Genomic DNA, 23,891 nt, shown 5'->3' with positions numbered 1-23,891 from the left:
GTCATCTGGTGAGCCTATTTGATTCTAAGTACCAGGGCTTTTAAGAACGACAAACGGTCTCTACTACAATCTCTTTCAGATTAAATTCTAGGTCCGATTCACCGCGGACGTTAAATTGAGTACTTGCTATGTCACAGGCACTGCTCTGTCTTCGCCACTTGTATACTTTAAGAGATCTTGGCACCATCTCTATCTAGTAGGCACTATACTATCACTCATTTTAAAACAGAAGGAACACAGGGAAGCACAGTGAGCTTAAGTATGTGCCCAAGGTCATGCCATTGCTGAGTAGCGGAGCCTCCTGAGAATGAAAGGTACCTGCCCCATCCCTCGTGTCCAGACCAACAAAGCAGGCCGTGGAAGGCAGGACAGAGCCCAGAGCTGAGCTAATTCTCCTTGAAATCCATCACCTTTGTATCTTATTCCCTGTGTAAGCCACCCAACGATACTCTTTTTTCCTTTACTGTTTATTTATTGTGTGTGTGTGAGAGAGAGAGAGAGAGAGAAAAGGAGAGAGAGAGGGACAGAGAGACAGAGAGAGAGAGAGAGAGAGTGCATGCATATATAGGGGATGGGCAGAGAAAGAGGCTGAGGGAGAATCCCAAGCAGGCTCTGCGCTTGGTTCCATCTCACCACTTCAAGGTCAGCACCTGAGCCCATATCAAGAGTTGGGCATCCGACTGACTGACTGACTGAACCACCCAGGCGCTCCTACCCCTCGTCTTCGAAAAATCTTCTCCACATACTTGCCAAATGGCCCAGTAATCCTACTCTTAGGTATCTCTCCAGAATAAATGAAAACATGTGTTTTCACAAAGAAATTTTCATAGCAACTAAAAATTGGAAATAGCCTAAATATTCATTTACTGGTGAATGTACATGCAAATTGCAATGCATCCACATAAGGGATACTGCTCAACAGTAAAAAGGAGTGAAGTCCTGGTACGGACAGCAATGTGCATGGATCTCACAGGCATTGTGCCGGATGAAATAAACCAGATGCAAAACGCTACAGACAGTGTATGATTCCATTTAAATGACATTCTAGAAAAGGTACAAGGACAGAAAACAGAATGATAGCTGTGGGGGGTTGGGGTCTAGATTGTGGGTGTGCCAGGGGACACATGGAACTTCTGGTGGGGAAGGAGTGGAAACTCGATTGTGGTTAATACCCAGCTGTGCATATTTGTGACCCGACTGTACACTGAAGAGGAGGTATGCAAATTATAACTCAGGAAACCTGATTTTTTTAAAGCAACATTTTCTTCTTTAGCCCAATGTAAAAAGATGAGTTTTTTAAAAATCCCTTTCCTTGTAGATTCAAGCAATGGCGTCATTCTTAAAATATACATAGTTTTGGAGGCACCTGGGTGGCTCAGTCAGTTAACTGACTTCAGCTCAGGTCATGATCTCACAGTTCGTGGGTTCGAGCCCTACGTCGGGCTCTGTGCTGACTGCTAGCTCAGAGCCTGGAGTCTGCTTGGGATTCTGTGTCTCCCTATCTCTGTGTCCCTCCCCTGTTCATGCTCTGTCTCTCAAAAAAATAAATAAATGTTAAAACATTTTTAATTAAAAAATATATATACATAGTTTTTAAATAACAGTAGGAAAACCCTGACTTGAAATGTGGGTGCTAAACCCATCCCACTGGGCAAATGAAGCAAAGTGACCCATATTCTACCACAGCAAGAGCAGCTCTGCTGCCCAAGGGGCCAGAGGGGCTCGGGAAAGCATTTAATCCAGGAGCGTGTTTCTGCAGCTTTGTGTTAATCAGATTCCATATGACCCCTTTGACCTTTGTTCTCCTTCTGGCGGAATCTCCCACCTCCCACGTTGGGGTGGGGGGCGCCCGTTTAGTTTTAGCAGCGCCGCAGGGTACCAGCCGCACTGTATCCTCCCCAGTAGTCAGCCGGGCCTGAGAAAAACAGAGGGAAGGGGAAAGAATTGATGCAGGACTGGGGGTCAGTACCAGGAGCTACGCCACGGGACAGAAAGTGTGCTGTCCCCGCCGAGCCCCACCCCCAAACCTCAGCCTCCCTTCTCCGGGCTGGTGCCACCGCCCCGGGCAATGGAGGCCGCAACGCAAATAAATAGAAGAGCGGTTTCATTAAAATCTCCGCAAGACGTGGTGGAGCTCTCGGTGCAGTCTTCTGTGACCCCTGGAACAGTGGAGGCCGCGTGTAAAGACAAGATGCCCCTGAGGCCAGTCTCCGGAGCGGGACAGGGACAGGGCGGCCTGGGGTCAGCCGGGGCAGCCTCCAGCTGGAGGACATGTCAGGCCTCTGCAGCATCAGCAGCTTGGCGGCTCCGACACCGAAGCTGCTATGGGAGAACTCGAGGCAGCAGGAAGTTAGTGCCCATGGCGAGATAGCGAATCTGCCGGAGGTCCCGGCCCTGATCTCGAGCTGGGGGGGAAACTGAGGCAGACTGTGGTTCCTACACAGAGGGTGGGTCCAGAGTTGGGTTTTTTAAAAAAATGTTTTCTTACTATTATATTAACTTATAAGTGTCCATATTCTTCCTCCTGTCGTCCAGCTAGTGTGGGGCTGGGGGTAGAACAGGCCAACAACCCTATTAAGAAACTGGATGTTGGGGTGCCTGGGCTCAGTCGGTTAAGTGTCCGGCTTCGGCTCAGGTCATGATCTCACGGATCATGGGTTCGAGCTCCGCATCAGGCTCTGTGCTGACAGCTAGCTTAGAGCCTGGTGTCTGCTTCAGATTCTGTGTCTCCCTCTCTCTCTGATCCAGCCCTGCTTGTGCTGTGTCTCTCTGTCTCTCAAAAATAAAAAAATAAAAAAGAAAAAAAAGAAACTGGATGTTGGGGGGTGCCTGGGTGACTCAGTTGGTTAGGCATCTGACCTCAGCTCAGGTGATGATCTCATGGTTTGTGAGTTCCAACCCCGTGTAGGGCTCTCTCTGTGCTGACAGCTTGGAGCCTAGAGCTGGCTTTGGATTCTGTGTCTCCCTCTCTCTCTGCCCCTCCCCCACTCATGCTCTGTCTCTGTCTCTCTGTCTCAAAAACAAATGTTAAAAAAAATATTTAGAAATTGGATTTCTGTGATGTATAACATGGTTGTGCAACCACATTCCTCCTCTCGGCTTCTAAAATTCCCACCTGCATTATAGATAAATCTCCTTAAAGGTTCCGTCTCTGCATGCATTTCCCGGGAGCTCTGGTGCATAGCAACTGAATCAGCATCCAGACCCGCTTAATTAATAAAATGAGTCTGGGTACATCTGCAATCCTTCCAAGCAATTACGGCCTCTCTCCCATTCCTACGTGGAATTCAGCCTGTTAGCACAAGAAAACCCCACAGTGCACCAAATTATTATCTTGCCTTGAAAAAAATCCTTTAAAATACAACTTACTTTGACGGGGGCCTTTTGGTAATTTCTTTTTCTCCACTGCACTTTTGCTTTGCGTGATATCTGAGAAATCCCGGGCTTAGCACCAAATGGAGTCCACATTGTTTTGTTGAATGGATGTTAACCTCAGGTCTGTTGCGTAATCTCTCCCTGAGTGTTAATTTTGCCATCTTTTAATGAAGATAATAATACCACTCCTGTAGCATTGAGGTGAAGATTAGCGACCCTCTGGGCTAAGTGTGTGGTGCATCGTGGCTGTAAAGCATATTCAGCGTTTTGTACATCACACCAATGCTGAGAAGGAAGAGAGACCCGTCCTTTCTTCCTCGATCTGCCACTAAACTGTTGGCTGACCTCTAGAAAACCTTTTAACCCTCTTCTTTCTCGTAGAGACGTTAATACAGGCACCCACCGGATTTTGTCAAATATTATATGAGATGCTATCGATAAAACAGGTTAAAAAGTAGACATGGTTATTCACTTTTTAGAGCTTTGGGATCCTCGTGCCTCCTTCAGAATTAACCAAACTTGCTCGAACTGGTACATGTTTCCCTAAGAGCCCGCCTTGTACGTTCAGGCACAGCTCATCTGTGGGCTGCTCACGAGTACATTCATTTTCACTCCGCCCCGGTTTAGCCGGAGCATTTCCTGGCCCCACGAGGGTCTCCCAGCACTTCGGAGAAAAGAAACACGCCCACGTCCAGAAGTAAACAGCGTTGTCCTCTATTTTTCCCTAGGAATTTCTACTCAAATTCCCCTTTCTGCGCCTCAAGCTACCCAGAACGGTGCTGGTTTTATTTATTTATTTTGCTCATCCACTCTCGTTGGAGGTGGTTTTCCCACTCCTCATCTTTTGGAGCTGTCACCCTTTGTAGATCATTCTTATTAAGCATTAGCTTGGTGAATGGATGAACGTCACTTGGGAACAGCTCTAGAATATTGCAAAACATAAAGCAGTCAGTGCAAACATCTGCAAAACTTGGCAATCTACTGTGGTTTCAATGCGCTCGGGGCCAAGTCCTTGACAGGCCTTGAGGTCCTCAGAGAATGCAGCACAGGGAAGATTTATTCGGGGAAAGGGCGAGAAATGTCACTTTGCACTTCAGGTATGAGGTAGACTCGGTCAGCATTTGCAAGCACGAGTCATTGTCTAATCTCACCCTTCACAGATGTCATCCAAACTGCCCTCACCCTGATTCCAGTAGGTCCTTGGGGTGCTTTGAAAGAGGCTTAATACCCAGGGCCATCCCTTGAGGGGTTTGGGGAGCTTATCTCTGGGCTCCACTGGCTGCCCTGTCTTTCCCATCACCTCTTGTACCAGTGGCCTGGCAGGGATCGGGTCCCATTCTCCACCGTCACCTCCTCCTGAGACCACCCAGCATTCTGGTCTCCAGCTTGGGTACCTCCCCTGAGGCCACCCAGTCAGCGTGGGGAGGGCCTGACTGGCAGCAGGAGTCTGACTCCCCGGCTAGCAGCCAGCAGACCTCCTGTGCCCACTGACAAGTGGCCGAACTAACGCAAGTGGGATAGCGTGTTCCGTTTTTGCGTCCCCAGCAGCATGCGTGGATTACATACGTGTTTCCAGAGCATGGCTTTGGCCCTTGGCACTTGGCATCCTCATTTAGGGCTGGGAGAGAAATCAGGCCCCTTTCCTAGCAATCAATTCTGAATAATTCTAGGGCTTGGGACAGAAAGTGATGCTGTTTGGGGTCCACGAAGGGAATGCCGGTATTTGGATCTTTCTTTTTTCTCTGACCTTATCAGGACAAAGTTTCATGGTTCTAAAATTGTTTTTTTCTCAACTTAGGACCTTGAGATGTTGGATCCCCTTTTGTGATCACTGAGAAAACATTACCCCAAGTTTCAGAGTATTTACTTCAGAACCAAGGACAGTTTTTTTGTACCTTGTAAAATCCAGCATGCATTGACTGACTAATTTGGTCATCACAGCAGAGCTATATTATGACTCTCACGGGCCCTGAGCACTTTGACTTTTGTGGGCTTCTCTGCTCATATAAGTAAATAAGTAAGGAAGAAAATAAACAAACAAGTAAGCAAATAACTGAAAAAAGATAGAGAGATAATTAAAATTTCAAATGTCCGTGTTGGTATAAGATAAGTGTAATCCAGGCTAAGTTCATTACTAGTATTATATTCATTATTTTTCTGATTTAAAAGTAAAAACAATTTCAGGACCCCTAAAAATATCCTGGGTCCCAGGCATTCTTCCTGCTGCACCCATTGGAGAAGTTGATCTTGTGTTGAGCCTTCCCGAGGCTCTTCGTGTTTGTGCTGTCTTTGTAACTTGGCCCGGAGCCCAGAAGGTTCCCAGTGCCTACACCGTGGTGTGCAACTGGTTTGAGTTGTTTTTCTATTCCTCTCTCTCCTTCCTCCCCACACCCAGTCTGGAATTTCCTGAGGCTAGGGATCATGTCTTACTTACCTTTGAATCCCACCCTCATACCTGCCTTCTTTACTGATTCAGTACAAGCTGGTGGAATTAAATTAAATGTCTGAGGTGACATTTCATAGCCACATCACAAAGATGGAAACTTAACAAGTCAGTCAGTCAGTAGAGCCCATGCGCATGGTGCTATGGAGATAATCCAGGAGGCAAATGATGGTGCTGTTTCTCTAACTTGCTCACGACAGAATGGTGGAGACACACTGTCTTCTGGTCAAGTTATGAGGCACCCTGGTCAGGAGCATGAATCCAGAGCCCTCCAGCCTGACCTTGACCCCCACTATCCCTGCCTATCAGCTCCAAGGCTTTGGACAAGTTCTTTAGACTTTGTAAAGTTTTCTCACTTTTGATTTGGAATAATAATAATAATGATGATGATGATAATAATAATAATTGGGGTGCCTGGGTGGCTCAGTCAGTTAAGCGTTTGACTTCAGCTCAGGTCATGATCTCGCAGTTTGTGGGTTCGAGCCCCCTGTCGGGCTCTGTGCTAACAGCTCAGAGCCTGGAGCCTGCTTCAGATTCTGTGTCTCCCTCTCTCGCCCTTCCCCTGCTCACACTCTGTCTCTCTCTGTCTCAAAAATAAATAAACGTTAAAATAATAATAATAATAGCAACCTCATTAAAAGAAATAATACATGTAAATATATTAGGACATGACAAGGCCTCGTGCACAGAGAGTTCAGTATAGTAGCTCTTCTTAGTAATAATGGTCTTGTCCCATATCAGAATTGAATCATCTGTATCTTACTGGTTCCATTCTTAGCTCCAGAAATTTCTATTAATCAACTCAAACAGTGCATCTTCGAAACTGAACTCCTTTTCTTACATCAAAACACACGTTCTGTGGGCTTTTCTCCTGTACTATAAGCTCATTGAAGACAGGCCTGTCTGTGCCTTTGCTCTTTGTTTTTTCCAGAGCCTAGTCAATTCTCTTTATCAGGGTGTGAGATAGTTACACAGTGATGCTGGCCAAGTGACTATAGCCTAGAGATATGTACTGGCCGATTTTCCCATAGACTTGTGTGGGAGCTGGGGCTCACGGGGGAATCTGGCTAGCACAAATTTCTATGGCACTGAGGGTTCTCCATCAAGCTCTATTATATACACCCCTTTGTTGCCTCGGGGCTGGGAGTTACTATAGGTAGGCAGCTACAAGTTTGGGAAAGGAGAAATAAATCTGGAGGCAACCATTTTTCAGAGCACATTGGATCCACACAGAGCAGTAGATGAAAGACCGTTCTTAAAGGGAACTTGGAACTTTGTCAATGCAAGGATTAAAAAATAAGAATATCTCGATGTGGTAGAAGAACATCTTTGATATTTTAGGGGAGATAGGAACTGAGTTTTAAAATCTCTCTTAGTAATCCTTCTTCTTGCCTTGTCTCCCCTCATGCTGTGCAGCCTGGAGGCCGGGAGATGGCCGCCAGGGAGTGTGCCCAGCCCCTCTAGCAGTACCCAGAGAGGAGAACATACAGTGTTGTTCCGGGTTCCCGTGGTAACACAAAGGAAATCTTTCCCAATGTCTGGAGACTTTGATGTCCTGCAACTGAACGGGGAGGATGTCCCACTCTGGTGGCACCAACCTTGACCTCCGAATGGAGCAGTACCTCTACAAAAGGAAAAGTGATGGCTTCTACATTACAAACATGAAGAGAACGTGGGAGAAGTTTCTGCTTGCAGATTGGCCGCTGTTGCCATTGAAAACCCAGCTGACATCAGTGTCACATCTTCCAGGAATGCTGGCCACCAGGCTGTGCTGAAGTTGGCTGCTCCCATGGGATCTGCTCCTATTGCTGGCTGCTTCACTCCTGGAACCCTCACTAACCAGATCCAGCCTTCGAGAAGCCGAGATTTGTGGTGGTTACGGATCCCAGGGCCGTCCAGCCCCTCACATGGGCGCCCACCATTGTTCTGTGTATACAGAGTCTCCTCTGTGCTGTGCGGACATCATCATCCATGTGACAGCAGGGGGCTAGCTCAGGGGGGTCTGATGTGAGCGCGAGCCAGGGAAGTTTTGTGAGTGCACGGCACCATCTCCTTTGAACACCCATGCGTGGTAGCGCCTGCTGTGAACTTCTAGAGAGATCCTGAAGAGATTGGGAAGGATGAGCAGCCGCTCCTAGAAAGGCCAGGACCAAGAGGAATCTCAGGGCAAATGGACTCTTCCAGCTCCCCGGTTTACTGCTCCTCAGCCCAAGGCCACAGACTAGTCGGATGGTGCAGAGGCCCTCCGCACCTGTCCAGCCTGGAGCGTTCAGCCTGCCGCCGAAGACTGGTCTGTAGCTCCCACCACTCAGGCCACTGGAGGGTAGGAACCATTCAGTATGTTCTTCCACAGACTCCTAAACAGAAAATGGAAATAGGGTTGAAGGAAAAGAAACACTTTCTTTAAAAAAAAAAAAATGTAGGAGGGAGACAGCAGAACTGCCTCTTACCTTGGTTTTCCAAAGCCTAAACCCGTTAAGGGTATTGTTCGTGACCCCAAAGCAGCAGATGTGAAGGTACAGGAAGTCTCCCTGAGGGGAAAACCCTCAAGAACCAAAAAGGAGTTCCCCCTCCAGCTTCTGAAATAAAAACAACCACTCCCCAGGAATGGGAGTGGAGTCCCAGGGTAGCTGCCTCAGAAGATGCCGGGATAGTTTTCCAGAACAGTCTTCAAAGTCAAGACCCCAGGGGCTTCTGGGTGGCTCAGTCGGTGGAGCAACTGACTCTTGATCTTGGCTCAGGTCATAATCTTGTGGTTCGTGAGACTGAGCCCGGCATCAGGCTCTGTGCTGACAGTTCAGAACCTGCTTGGGAATCTCTCTCTCCCTCTCACTCTCTGTCCTTCCCCTACTCATGCATGCACTCTCTAAATCAATAAATAAACAAACGTAAAAAAAAGTCAAGACCCCAGAGAGAGTTTGTAGGCGGGCTAGAACCCAGGGGGGCAGCAGAAAGAACTGATTTCTGTGTCTCTCCTCTGTGAAAAGAGCCTTGACCTGAGGGGAGATGTGGAGAAGCGCGGCAGACAGCTCAGGCAGGACAGACGACTCAAGGTCTAAAGCCACCCACCTCCAACCCTCCTGCCTCAATATGATCAAGTTCATGGAATATTAACACCACTCTGGGGGAAGTGGGGAGAGAAAACCTAATTCTAAGGGGAATTAGAAAACCTAATTCTGACCATCAGGTGGAATAGGAACTTGAAATAGGAACAAAGTTATGGAAAAAATTTTTTTAATGTGTAGTTCTTAGACCACTGGATTTGTGGGTGAGCCCCATTCTGGCTACGGTAGGAGAGACCCCTGTCAAAGGTGCCAGCTCCAGCAGAGACAATCGCCCAGGATGGCCAGAGGCCTGGCCCTGGGAGGAGCAGGATGCTTTGTCTCCTGCAGCCAAGACTGGGTGGATTCTACTTGACTCCTGCACGCAAGATTTTGGTACCTGATGTGGGCACCACCAGGTGAGAAGCCTCTTTGTGTGATGAGGAATGCTGCCCAGCCTGGCTTATTTTGGACCTATTTTGCTGCCTGGCACATAGTAGGTACTCAGTAAATGTTGAATGAATAAATGAAAGTCTGAGCTTCTTGAAATGCTCCTCCAAAGTCAGGCCCTCAGGGCTACTCAGATGCCACAGGCTGACGAGGTGACTCATCCTTCAGGACTGAGTCCGATGGTGCTTTAGTTTGGAATCCCTTTACCCCCAGCTGTTGCCAACATACCTTTTTAGAACGGCCTGTTGACTTGACTTTCTTCCCTCCCTAGTCTGTAAATTACTGGAGCATGACAAGTATATCCCCAGCCCAAGGCCTGGCAAATGTTGGCGGAATTCAATGATAATGTGGTAATATCACGCCAGATGAGCCTGACGAATCAAGGCCAGGCAATGGCTGCACAGACTGAGCTCAGTGTCATCAAAAGGCAGTAAACTGATCATCTCTGATCTGTGCTACTTATTTTCACAAGGTGCTTACATTGTTAACAACTTCTATTTCTGAAGTCTGAATTTCCTATAGGAAATGTCAATGTCAAGGAAGCTGACCTGGGTCAGAGCAGCAGCTGAACGCCCAGGGGTCAGACAGTACCTTGCTCTAGTATCCACCAAGGTGCAGTGCCGTGGGAGAGAGGAGAAGGGAGGAGCCTGGGCCTATCCTCACTAGATGTCTGAAGCTAAGAGAAGAATCCTGGAGCTCAGCACACAAAATGCAACAGAGTAGATGTTACAGGCCCAGTGAGCTGCGGGGCTGCAAGAGGGAACTTGTCGGTCCTTGCTGGTCCATTCCCTGGGGAGTGGGATGAGGCACAGGTGCCCCCTGGTGGTCTTCCTACAAACTGCAAGGCCTCAAAGCCGGGTGATCTCCAGCAGAGAATGGCCTGGCCACCTAGAGGAGCAGCATCACCCGTTAGGCAAAGAAAAGAATCAGTCTGGGGCTGAGGAGCCAGAGTACCTTAATTAAGTGCCTGACATTGTGGGATGTCTTCTTAGTGAGTCTATGCCTGCTTAGTCTATGTGGATTGATTTTGTGATTACGTCTTGAAGTCCAGCCGCCAGGGGCCTTGATAAAATCTTTACATCCGCATTAATCAGGGAATCCAGGTAAGCACCATGGAGCATTTGCCAGATAACATCCAGCAGACGAAAGCCTCCACTGAGAAGAACAGTGCACCCAGGGTCCACATTAACTGTCAAGTTTAGTAGCCCCCACAATGGCTGAGTAGCAAGGGTGGAGCTGGGGAATCGAGTGGAGCTGGCGTGGAATTGTCTAGAGAACTTGCTGAGAAACTATGGAAGCCAGGTGCTGGAGGAGAACACAGGAGGGCCTCTTGTCGCAAGAGTGGGGACATAGGGTCCAGATCCAGGCTGCTGCTGGCTGGCTGAAAGAGCATGGAGACTTTCCCAGTGAAGCAGGAATTATTTTACAGATTAGGACTTCTTCTGTGGGGGTGGGGAAAACCCCGGGTTCTTTTCAGATGGAACCATCTCATTAAGTATAAACCTTTCTACAGCAGGTAGTTGTGTATAATCTTAATGAGTTGTGTTTAGCCAAAGGGGTTTTAGATAGCAAGGTATTGCCATGGTTCATAGGTGGACAAGACATATGGGCACATGATTTTTTTCTTACCATAAAACAAATGGATTAAAAATAAGAATGATTTCATACAGTAAGCCCTGTTCAAGAATCTGGAGCCCAAACAATCATGTAGTTTAAACTGTTTCATCACAAAATCACAGCTTCTGTGCCTCTAAAAGTTACCAAAGCAGCCGTTTTCCGAGTGTGGCTAAAGGTTTTTCTTTGAAAAAGCACACACTAGTTAACCAAATTAAAGGTTTAAAAATATGAGCTAAAGATACTCCGCTTCTTCTAACAGTCGCATGCCCATTGAATGGACAGCTACAGTGAGGCATTTAGGATCTTGCTCTATGTTTCATGATAACTGAGGTGGGGGAAGAACAAAGGCAACGTGGCTTCCTTTTACCCCTTCACACCGAGGATGCGCGGCTCACCGTGCGGGGGTCTTACTCAGTGCCCCGCGAATACACGGCTGCAGCAAACCTACTTCCTTCTGGCTTCTTGGAAAAGACAGGCTTCGAGAAGTGATTCCTGAGAAAAGCAACACCCCCCAATGAAAAACTGGTCATAAAACATAAAAGAGAAATTCCCCTACTCTCAGCAGCAGTAATGCATTTTCTACTGTATCCTGCCTTCTAAAGGCTTCAAACAGCGAAAGAGCCGAATTTGAAACATTTGCCACATTAAGGCAAAATTGAGCTTAGCCAGGATCTTTATGGGTCTTATAAATATTTATACTTAATAACATCTGGGCTGAGCCTTAGATTCGAGGCTCATGTTTGTTGAACGAGTCTCTCTCTTTCTCTTTTTTTAAAATGAGAAATGATGTCAGGGAGGACACCTTTAGTTTGGTATTTTACAGTTTTTGTATTCGTTTCTCTTAGTGTAGCTCACAAAAGCCAAGCTGAGGTCTCTGTGATTTATTCATTTTATTGCTAATCAAGAGGCACAAAGTGAAGCAGAATGGGAGAAAAGGGGCAAATCTAAGGTGTGAGGTCTCTGAGGACCAGCTCACACAGCTGAGTGTTGCACAATTATCTGCAAATGTCAGGGCCCCAAATCCACTTTTGCCTGAATTATACAATTGACTTTCCCAAAGGTCCCGAATTTCCTCTAAATAATTGCATAATGTTTGTACTTTGCTTAGCTGAGGAGACTTAGTCACAAACGTGAAACAAATGTGGTTGAACTCTCCGGGTTTTCCAAAAGCTTTCCAGGAGGTGATTTATTCATTTTGGACAGGTCAAAATCAGTCCTGTTTGCGTACCCAGAGAGCAAGTACGTCTTTCAAGTTCAAAGGACAAAAATGTGTGAATGCAGATGAAGTCCACCCTCAGTTTCTGCACGGAGAGAAGAGAAGGCTATTCAAAGCTCACTGGGATTTGTTGGGTTTTTTTTTAATGTTTTTTAAATGTGTTTTATTTATTTTTGAGAGACAGAGAGAGACAGTGTGAGGAGGGGAGGGTCAGAAAGAGAGGGAGACACAGAATCCAAAGCAGGCTCCAGGCTCTGAGCTGTCAGCACAGAGCCTGATGCGGGACTCGAACCCACAAACCATGAGATCATGACCTGAGTCGAGTCGAAGTCGGACACTTAACCAACTGAGCCACCCAGGCACCCCTGGGATTTGTTGTAGAAACGGGTTTGTGCTTCTCACGGAATCCAACTCTTTTAAATTTTGTGGGCATTCCCTTGCAGCAAAGCAAAGCAAGGAACCTTCTAAGGAAGGTGCTAGAAAGAGATTGCCTTTCCCATCTCTTCTCTTGTTTATACCTCAATAAAACCTGGATGGGAGATGGGACTTTCTTGCAGGCTCTGAAAGGTTTTAGGAAAAGCTGCACTGCCCTTTCAAATGTCCCTGGAGCAAAACCAGCAGCATGATCTATGTTGCAAGGGGCTTCCCAGCAGCAAAGAATGCTGCAGACAGAGCAGGCAGAGGTACAAGAGACCTACGTGTCAGAGAAGTAAGGAATTAGAACGTTAGTGCTTCCTGCAGAACGAGGGAGCTGTCATCTCGGAAGATAATTAAATGGTGAGTGCTGTCAATGAACTTGAAAGATTTGCCCCAGGTAAACGCAAATGTAGGTAACCGTTACATGCACCCGTGTGGCAATCACACACCGATAGACACGAGGAAGGCTATTCTGACTCAGAGAAGTGAAGTGACTTGCCCAAGGTCACTCAGGAATTCCGTTCTGCAGGTGGCATCCCATAAAGAGTCCCTGGCACCCGTACTTTCGCCTCATGGCCTTGAATTTGTCCCACAAGCATTTTCCTTGTCTCTGCTCACAAATGAGCACAAGCGCAAAACTTTTGGCCTTTTCTAACGCTAAGCTCCCTCCGGGTGTCACATCAGCTCTTTTGAAAGAAGAGATAAGCCTGCGCTCTATTATTAGAAGCAAATGGTTTGAGAAAGGCCTTTTTCCCACCCTCAGCCTGTCATCCAAAATGTGACGGAAAGCGAGAGTGAAACAGAAGATAAATGTCCCCACTCCTTGACTTGGAAGTTGGTTTTTGTCCAAAGGTAGAAGAAGCCTTTGGAATGAGACAGCAGGTAGAATTACACCTCATTTTCCTAACGATACGGGCACTCTAATAACCTTGGAAAAGTAATCCTCAACATGATACCCATAGGAATATTTCTAATAAGTAATTTGAAATCATATAACATGCCTGCTGTGGTGCAGCGCAAGGGAACCATGAGGAGATTAGATTTATTTTCTCGTGTTTTTCTAAATGAGGCCGAGAGGCAGGAAGAGGGGCATCGCCCACTTAATACTAATACTCTGACATTGTGTGACTATGTTCTTGGGCCCGCGTCCAAACGGTCCTCAGGCTGAGAGAAGCCAGAGCTGAAAGCTGAGAAGCACCAAGCCCTGAGGCTGAGCTCTTTCAGCCGCTCTCACAAAATTGAATACGCACATGATGACCAGTGCGTCCTGTGAGATCCAAAGGCTGGCCACTCCGGGAATGCGCTGATGAAAGGAAAGCCCAGAGGGAATCGGGAAATCTAGCCTTTGAAAGAAAGACTCACGTTGCAGAAATAAAACAAATGATTTTGCTTAGAGCAGTTAAAAGAAAGCAAATGCTACTTTAATTTTTGAGGTTCACAGAAATTCATCATGCAAGTTAGAGTAAGGGATATAAAAGACTTCCAGTTGAGAGTTTTAAACCTAACAAAAAGTGGTGTTAGTAAAATGTGAGGTCGTGGCAGCTGGTTGAAGAAAGACTTAAATGAATCGTTTTCACGAAGTGGAACGGGAATCCTTTTCAGTCCTGACCCTTCTGTCGGGCGCAGTGTCCGAAGGCTAGCTTCCATTTTTCGGCCCTTACAAGGTACCGGCCACTAAACTGGGTGTTGCACAAGCACTGTCTTGGTTAAATCTCATGAGGCCGAGGTTATGCATCCCATTTTCCAAATAAGGACGTCGAGGTTCAGGAAGGTCTGGGCCCCAACATCGCACCACTGGCATGTGAAGCAGCCAGCGTCCAAAGCCCAGGCCCGTGTCCTGTCAACACGCTCCCCTGCTCCTAGAATGCGCCCCTCCCCCACCAAAACAAGAAGCTAATGTTGACCCGGTGCCTAACTCAGTCTCAGGGGAAGTTCTGGGTCCTGTGCAAAAATCTAAGGCGACCTGGGAGCCCCATGCTAATGGTAGACTAATAAAGAGCTGGGCTCAGTAGGTTTACCAAAACAAGTGTTTCTAGCATGTCATCAGAATCAGATAAGAAATGATGTGGCATGTGGTCATTCTGTGTAAGGCCCAGAGCAGAACCAGAAAGGCCGAGGAAAAGATGTTCACACCAGACTGAACTCAGCCTGAGAAAACAACAGAAAAGAAGTCTATAATTAGGAGCAAGTTGTTCATTCAGGGAAAAGCAAAAGGGAGCATTTTCCAACAAGCCTTGGTGCCAAGACAAATATTATCTTTTATTTAAAAAATAATTGATGGTGATACAAGGCTTTTACAGATCCAAATCCACCATGACCAGGAGAAGAACAGGGGGTGGGGGCAGCAGTGGAAGATAGCAACCACTTTCAGTAGCCTGGAGAAGGAGAGAAGGAGTGAATGAAATTCAATATTCCAGAAGTGAAAGCGCAGTCCTTGTAGAGAACAAAAGAAAACACGCCTAATGGAGTAGAATAATAAAGAGAACGCTTCGCATTCATAGAGTATTGGGTCCTTCAAAGATCTTTGCAAATAGTCAGGGGGGAATCCATTGCCATACACCTGTGAGGCATTATTATTTGCAGGGTGCTCTGTAGTGACCCTGGTGGAGCTGACAATGTAAGAAAGTAAGGACACAATGACTGCATTCCCGGCCTTGAAGGGATTAGGCTCCAGAGCCACCTGGGAAGAGCACAACGCCACAGCCGCCAGGGCCCCGCAGCCTGGCAGCCTGGGTGGGTGGGGATTTGCGGTGTGGTCTCGAGGAACAGGAGGTCACGCTCCTTCTTCCCTCTCCACACTCTCTCTGTGCAGAAGGGCTAAGGGCAGACTGTGTATGGTGACCAGGCAGTCAGATACTTTTCATAGATGACCGGTTTTCAGAGACTAGGCTAACACAATGACCTACAGACTTTTTGATCACATGCTTATGTAATGGTAAAGGACGTAACTTCTGGCATATTGTAACAGCTGACAATTCAAGATATAATTAACACTTTTAAATGTGTCCAATTGGATAATTTAATACCCCCCCACATCCATTTAAAAACAGAAGTACAAATGCTTCTTTTTTGACATTGTATTTCCCTTCTAGTTCCCCTTAAGACCCATCAGATTACATTATATAGTTTTTTAATGTTTTTTTTTTAAATTTTTGAGAGAGAGAGAAACAGCATGAGCAGGGGAGGGTAAGAGGGAGAGGGAGACACAGAATCTGAAGACAGGCTCCTGGCTCTGAGCTAGGTGTCAGCACAGAGCCCGATGCAGGGCTCGAACTCATGAACCGTGAGATCTTGACCTGAGCCGAAGCCGGACACTTAACCAACTGAGCCACCCAGGCGCCTCTACATATATTTTTGTCCTTGCTTTTTATGATTACTCTTTCATATGTTTCTGTGGTAAATGGGTGCGTTTATATCTGTATATTTTTAAGTTTATAGGCTTAAAATTCTTTGGCTGGACTGAGATATTATTATTATTTAATAAGCAATCGACAACAACCGTATAAAAATTTCACAAATTACAGAAAAAGCATAAGCATAAAACTAGAATTTTTTACTGGACCTATGTCTTAATGAGATGAGAGGCAGCTTTTGGCATTTTGACTTGTTCCTTTGGTGCCCTGGAGGTTTTCAACCCTGGGACAATACACGACAGAGGACGTTTTTGTGGTGGTGGCTTGTTTTTGGCTTTATGTTTCTTATAGAAATAGCAGAAGGAGTACCGTGGAGGGTGAAATGGCAAAGGGGAAAAACATGGGCTTGTTCTCAATCAGTTTGTAGGAGAGAGAATTCATGGAAGTCGAGGAGTCAGAGATTGATTTCCTTGAAATTACCCGCACGCAGGGGCCAGATGGAAAGACTTCGTCACAGGGGTTGTACAGAGCCCTGCTCCTCAGTTTGAAGATGACTGTCCCGAACTGTACTGTGAAGACTCACAGATCCTCTTGCTCTGAGGAGTCAGAGGTCCGAATCTGACAGCTCAGGGTGGGTGGAGATGTGAGCCGAGCTCACTTTGCCGCGTGCTAACTGTGTGACTTCTGCAGATAATAACCTAGGTCCGTGACCCTCAGCTGCCTCTTCTCCAACGTGGTCCACTAAAGCTGCTTCCTGCACAAGGCTACTGAGAGGATTAAGTGACTCTTACGTGTAAGCGTGGATGCTCCGTGCATATGAGTTACCTTTCCTACTACAGAAATATTGATTATTGGGATGATCTACATGGACATTATTATCTTCGTCATAACTCTAGGGACAAAGTGCTACCCACCAGTCCTCCTCTACTAGGACTGAGTCAGCATGACTCGGAAAGAGAAGAGTCACTCTGTGTGTCCGCATCCCTCTGTCTCGCTGCATTCGACACCTTCGGGGGGTCAGCCCTGCCCTCAGCTCCTTCTCCTTGGGTTCATCTCCTCCTCCTCCTTCTCTGTCCTTATATCACTACTCATGCTGTGGAGGGTGGAGCATGTTGGGTTTCCTGAGGCCCATTATGGGCAAACTTGAAGCATCATGTGAGCAATCCAATGGTTTGGGCTTCTGGTTCATCTAGAAAGGTATCGGGGGCCCTACCGGCCCTGTCTCCCCTTGAAAGGTCCGAGGAACCCTTCCAGGCTGAAAACGTCCCACAGGCCTGGTCAGGTGCACCACATACCCCATAGGGAAATCATCCCTGACCACTCCCCACGTCCTGACCCAGGGGAAAGTGCTAGAAGGTGAGACCCCTGAGGGCAGGGACATTATTCATCAGTGTATCCCCAGTCCCTAGAATGGCACCATCCAAAAGAAATATAATTTGAGTCACATGTGTAATTTAAATTATAGTCTAGTGGCCATATTTATTTATTTATTTTTAAAGTTTATTATTTTGAGAGAGAGAGGGAGTGAAAAATCCCAACCAGGCTCTGTACTGTCAGCATGGAGCCCAAAGTGGGGCTCAGTCTCACAACCATGCGATCATGAACTGAGCCAAATTCAGGAATCAGGCGCTTTACCAACTGAACCACCCATGCACCCCTTCAGTAGCAACATTTAAAAAGTAGAAGAAACAAGTGAAATTAACTTTAATTTATATAGACAAATATGTCCACACTTTCATCATTTAACTCAATATATCTAAAATATTATTTCAACATGTAATCAATATAAAATTATTAATGAGACATTTTACTTTTCTTTTTTTAGTGTTTGCTTATTTATTTTTTCTCATGGTGCAGGGGAGGGGCAGAGAGAGAGGGAGACAGAGAATCTTAAGTAGGCTCCAAGCTGTCAGCACAGAGCCCAACGTGGGGCTCGAACCCATAAATCATGAGATCACAACCTGAGCCAAAATCAAGAGGGGAGCCACCCAGACACTGCTTTACTTTTCTTTTTGTACAAGAGTCTTTGAAATCCAGTGAGTATTTTATACTTAGAATATATCTCGGTTCACACCAGCCACATTTCAAGTGCTCAATGGACACATGTGGCTAGTGGCTAGGTATTGTAGCCATCACGGACCTAGAACAATTTTTGGCACAGGGCAAGCATCCTGCACATATTTATAGACAATTAGGGGCACCTGGGTGGCTCAGTTGATTAAGCGTCTGACTCTCGATCTAGGCTCAGGTCATCATCTTGAGGTTCATGAGTTCGAGCCCCCCATTGGAGACTGTGCTGATGGCATGGAGCCTGTTTGGGATTCTCACCCCCCACCCCCCGCCCGTCACCTACCCATGTGCATACACACACTGGATCTCTCTCTCTCTCTCTCAAAATAAATAAATAAACGTTAAAAAATAGACCACAGTTAAATGAGGGTCTCTGGGTTTCCTAGGGGTGTGGGAATCTGGAGACTTACAACAGCAGAGATATAGTCTTTCCGCATTCTGGAGGCTGGAAGTCCAAGGTTAAGGTATCAGCAGGGTTGGTTCCTCTGGGAGGTTTACAGAAATAATCCCTTCTATGCCTTCCTCCCAGCTTCTGGTGACAATTCTGGACATTTATTGGCTTATAGACATGTCAGTCCAATCTCTGCTTACATCTTTGCATGTACTTATTGCCCGTGTTTTTCTATGTCTTCTTCTCTGTGTCTTACAAGAACATTCTCATTAGATTTGGGGTCTACCCTAATCTCATCTTGATCTTTGCCTTGACTATATCTGCAAGGACCCCTTTTACTGAATAAGGTCACATTCTGAGTTTCCGCATGACATAAATTTGGGGCAGGGGAGCATTATTCAACTCGCTATAGGAACCGAGACATTTATATTTTTAACAGCTCCCAGCTGATTCCTCTCTGCAAGTGGGCTAAGGAAAGCATCACATTACCTTATTGAATTTTTAACACCCTTACAAGGTAGAATTCTTACCTCACATTTACCAAAGAGGGATCTGAAGGTGGGGATTAAAGTAATTTACCCAAGTTCTTGCAGCAGGTAAGTTAGTGGAGCTTAGACTTGAACTCAGGTCTGTATGACTATAAAATCCATATTCTTATGAGTTGTATTCAACTTTCCTCATGTCATCTGGATATGTGGATTCTTATTAACTGTGCTACTTAAAAGTCCTTTGTAAAAATATCTACTAAATTTCTAGCTTCAAGTCAGTGGCTGCACATCATTGTGCACTTTTCATACTTGGTCAGGATGATTTATTTTGTATAAGTACCATTTTTATCATTGTGGAAAGATGTTACCATTGTTGTTAAGGGCTATGAAAAAGACTTGTTTTCTTTCTGAAGTTGAGGAGATTATGGGGAAAGGAGAGACTGAGTTCAGTCATGCATTTGGCATTCCACTGTCTGAAAATCATCCTCAGGTCAGGGAGTAAACCTCAGAGATTGTGTCCAGACATGGAAACAGCTCCTGGGACAGGGCTGGGAGGGAGTGTTTCGTGACATGGGTCCAGTACTCTGAGGCAGGAGCTCAAGATTACCCCACCAAAGGGAGCATCTGCTGATCCTTCCCTCCAAATGTGTGCTTGCTATTTAATAGACAGAGACTCACAGAACAACTGGGAAGGCGATTCCAGATAATTCTATTGTGGGAGGGTGACCTGGCAAAAAGCATTCATTTTCCACATACATGTGAGAGTTAACATAGCTCTCTTCATTTCCTGTTATTTATTCCCAGATTTTTACTTCCAGAAATGAGCAGAACAACCCCCGCAATGGTTCTGGGCGTCCCCGCCACAATGGCGAGGGCTAGAAGGGCAGGGCTAAGGTTAGGTCAGAATTGTCTTGTGGTGAGCTGGAAGCTGCTGCCAGCTATCAGCCTAATGGCCAAGGTCAGTGGCAGATCAGTGTCCATTGTCTCTTCTCCCTGCCAACCCAGGGGGCTGCTGACCAGTGGGGCCCCCGGTGTCACTGACCTGCAGGAACAGAAGTCCCCTCACTGAAAACAGTAGCCGCACTCAGCAAGAGGAAGAAGATCCATCTCACTGTGACATTTCCAGGCCTGGGCTTGGTGTCTACTCTTTCGCATGCGTCTTCGAATTTGGTCGATGGGGCCTTGAAAGGATATGGAATCTGTGCCTCTGTCATCTCAGGACAGAAGGCCATGGGCCCATGCAACGCATGTGTGCTGTGGTAAAAACAAAACAAAAAAACTAAAGTGAAAGCAAAGAAAATCAACCTAAAACCCAAATGTAAACAAAACCCAATGTGTTGCGGTACGCCCTGCATAAACTGAACTCAGTGTCTACACTGGAACATATTCATTTGGTGGTTTAAAGTGTGGATTCTTGTTTGCTTTTTAAAAGAGCATCTATGCTGAGCCACGAGTGCTGCATGCTCTGTGTCATGGGACTGAACGTTTGTGTCCGCCCCCCCGCCGCCCTCCACCCCAGGTTACATGTGGGGTCCCTAACCCCCCAGTCTCTGCTTTCGGAGAAGGGCCTCTAAGGAAGTAATTAGATGACGTAAGGTCACAGGATAGGGCCCTGATCAGACAGGATTTGTGTCCTTGTGAGAAGAGACAGGCAGTGAGTGCTCTCTGCCTCTCCCCGGGCCCCTCTCCATGAGCCCCCGCTGAGGAAAGGGCACTCAACAGGAGATCTCTCACCCGACATCAACTTGCTAGCAACTTGATCTTGGACTTTCCAGGAAGTCCAAGTATACAATTCTCTGAATTTATACTTATTTATGTTTATATTTATTTTGAGAAAAATGCGTTTGTTATTAAGCCACCCAGTCTGTGCTGTCGCTGTGGCAGAGGACTCCGCTCTGAAATGCCGACAGGCGGGACGGCTGGGTGCAGAGCGGCCTTAGACTCTTGCCTTGTCCTGGGTTCCTGACCTGACAGCCTCAGTTTCCTCATGGGTGCGCGCACCTGCAGGGTTACTGATGACAACCCCCGACCGACTGAAATGCTCGCAAGTGGGAATGTTTCAGATGAGGCTTTCTGGCCCGGGGGTTGTGCTCAGCTACCTGAATTCCTCTTACTTCTGCTCACTAGGGAAGGAGATGTGGATTTTGATTTTCCAGGTGAGTTCCGCTCCAGGTGAGTCCTGCTAACATGGGCAGATGGAGTGTGCTCTCCAGGCTGCATGATTTTATTTCTCTCTAGGCTCACGTGTAAATTAGGGGCATAAAATATTCTCTCGAGTCCTTTCCAGATAGAAAACCACTTTTTTTCCTGTTGGTATTTCTTCTTATTTACCTTTTAAGAGACATCGTTGTTTAAGGGGGAAGAAAATCCCCAAGACAAAAAACCAAGACCAACCACAGGAGAGCAGAATTTTCCCAAAATACTGAGGAAGCCCAGTACACAGAGACGTGCAGGTATGAATCGGCATGAAAACATGACCGTTGCTGAGCTGGGTACTAGGAATACAAAGGCTAATTAGATGGTTCCTACTTTCAGGGGGTTAGAATACACTAGGAAACATTCAAATAATTAGCATTCCTTTTTTATTTTAGGCTTTAAAAAAAGAATGAAGTATAGCCATGTTTCATTCTACCTTTTCCTACCTCATTTATAAGGTATGCCTCAATGTAAGCCTCTGAAATAATAGCAACAAATGAACAAATGCCCAGTGTGCTTTTAAAAACTTTTTAATGTTTTTCAATTTATTTTTGAGATAGAGAGTGACAAAGCATGAGCAGGGGAGGGACAGAGAGAGACAGAAACACAGAATTTGAAACAGGCTCCAGGCTCTGAGCTGTCAGCACAGAGCCTGCTGTAGGACTCAAACTCATGAACTGTGAGATCATGACCTGAGCCAAAGTCATGACGTCTTTTAACCAACTGAGCCACCCAGGCACCCCAAACAGTGTGTTTTCACAGCTGAGCAAGCACCTGGCTCACATTCTGAGTGCAGGCATTATACACCTGTGTTAACGCGCACACGTATGTGAACTTATCTAATGCACATAGTTAGGGTTCATGAGAGCCAGTTATTACAGCCACTAACTCAAGCTACTTGCCATTTTGGACCTAGATAGTGGTGGTAGTTGGATAACATTGTGATGTACTAAATGCCACCGAATTGAACACTGTAAAGTGGTTAAGTTTGTGTTACGTGAATGTCACTTCAATTTAAAAAAAAAGCAACGGCTAATTGCCACCTGAGCCCTCTGCTGGGCTACGAAGACTTAAATACCTGAGATCCAAGGCTGAGCATTACTACCAGAAAGGAAGAAGGAAATCACAAGGCCAAGGCCTGAAGGTAGCCATGTTACCAGTGCAGTCAGGCGTCCTGTCCAGTTAGAACAGAAGCAGGGGCAGCCTGCATCCACACCAGTCTGCAAGCGTCGAGGAAGCACAGGAGAGAGGTTAGAGCCCTAGGTCTGAGAGGACCCTCAGACAGAGCCCGTTCTTACCCCGTCTGGCCTGCACCTGACCGCACTCACCGGTGTCCTATGTGGCAAAGCAGAATTCATAACTGTCTTTATGATCGCTATCTTCCTCTCAGAGTTACTCCTTACTTCATGTTTACCTCATAGTAGCGTACTTCTCTCTTTCCATCGCTCCTTTTGCCCAGTCTATAGCATTTCCTAGGTCTGAAGTGCCTGGCGATGTCTACGTAATATCGCTATTATCATATTGTTGTTGCCATTTGCCCACTCAAGGCCTTCTGAAAATGCCTTTACTTTAAAACATAATGCTTTCTTTTCACACCTATGACCCACCTCCTTATTCCCCTTGGATGCCTCCCAGCTAGGGGATTAGGCCCTGGCAATTTAATCATCCAGCCTCCTTGACCTAGTGTTTATGGCTTGGGTAACACCCTAATTTCCTTTCACCGGCAAAATGTGTATTTTCAGGCCAACCGTTTGTTTATTTTCTTCTATACAATTGTGGGAAGACAATGGAACTAACATGCCTTTAAGCTGTTGCTTCTTTTCTTTGAGGGGCTGTTTAGGTTTTTTTCTTAACTCCCTGAACTGCTCATTTCTTTCTGGTTCAACAACATTTACTTGTCCGTGCTCACAAAATGAGGCTTTTCCCCTGTCTTCGTCTTCTCCTTATTATTCACACTCTGATGTTTTCGATCATCCCCCCACCGTCCAGGAAGTGATGGGGCTGTCTGTCGTTGGATTTTTGCATGTTTGGGTTTTTTTTAATTTTTTAAATGTCTTTATTTTGAGAGAGACAGAGCACAAGCAGGGGAGGGTCAGAGAGAGAGGGAGACACAGAATCCGAAGCAGGCTCCAGGCTCTGAGCTGTCAGCATAGATCCCGACGCGGGGCTCGAGCCCACAAACCATGAGATCATGACCTGAGCCGAAGCCAAACGCTTAACCGACTGACCCACCCAAGCGCCCCGCTGGGCTCATTTCTTAATAGCTCTTTACCACCGTTCTGAAAATTCAATGAGGTTATGCCTAAGAAGACATAGAACATACATCTGGGAGATAGTAGGTGTTCAATAAATGTTTGTTGGATTTAGAGTAAAATTACTTTCATCTCATGAAATATTTTCTCTGATCTGAATCTCTGAATTTAAAAAACGGACTTAGGGCCACCTGGGCGGCTCAGTTGTTTAAACGTCTGACTCTTGGTTTCAGTTCAGGTCATGATCTCACAGTTCTGTGAGTTCAAGCCCCGTATAGGGCTCTGTGCTGACGCTGCAGAACCTGCTTGGGATTCTCTCTCTCCCTCTCTCTCTGCCCACTTCCCACTTGTGCTCTCTCTGTCTCTTTTAAAATAAATAAATAAACTTTAAAAATGCACTTAACGTGAGTACAAGAAGTCATTCATTGTGATGGGAACATAAATTGGTACTCTTCTGAGGACAAATTTTACACATGTATAAAACATATTAAAAATATGTGAAGTCACTATAACAACAATTCCAATTTGAGAAATTTCTGCTAAGAAAATGATTCATCTTCCCAAAGATTTTGCTGTGAGGAT

Source organism: Suricata suricatta, chromosome 4, assembly GCF_006229205.1.
Source record: "Suricata suricatta isolate VVHF042 chromosome 4, meerkat_22Aug2017_6uvM2_HiC, whole genome shotgun sequence".
In the NCBI taxonomy this organism is placed as follows: domain Eukaryota; kingdom Metazoa; phylum Chordata; class Mammalia; order Carnivora; family Herpestidae; genus Suricata; species Suricata suricatta.
Note: the sequence above shows the minus strand (reverse complement) of the source record.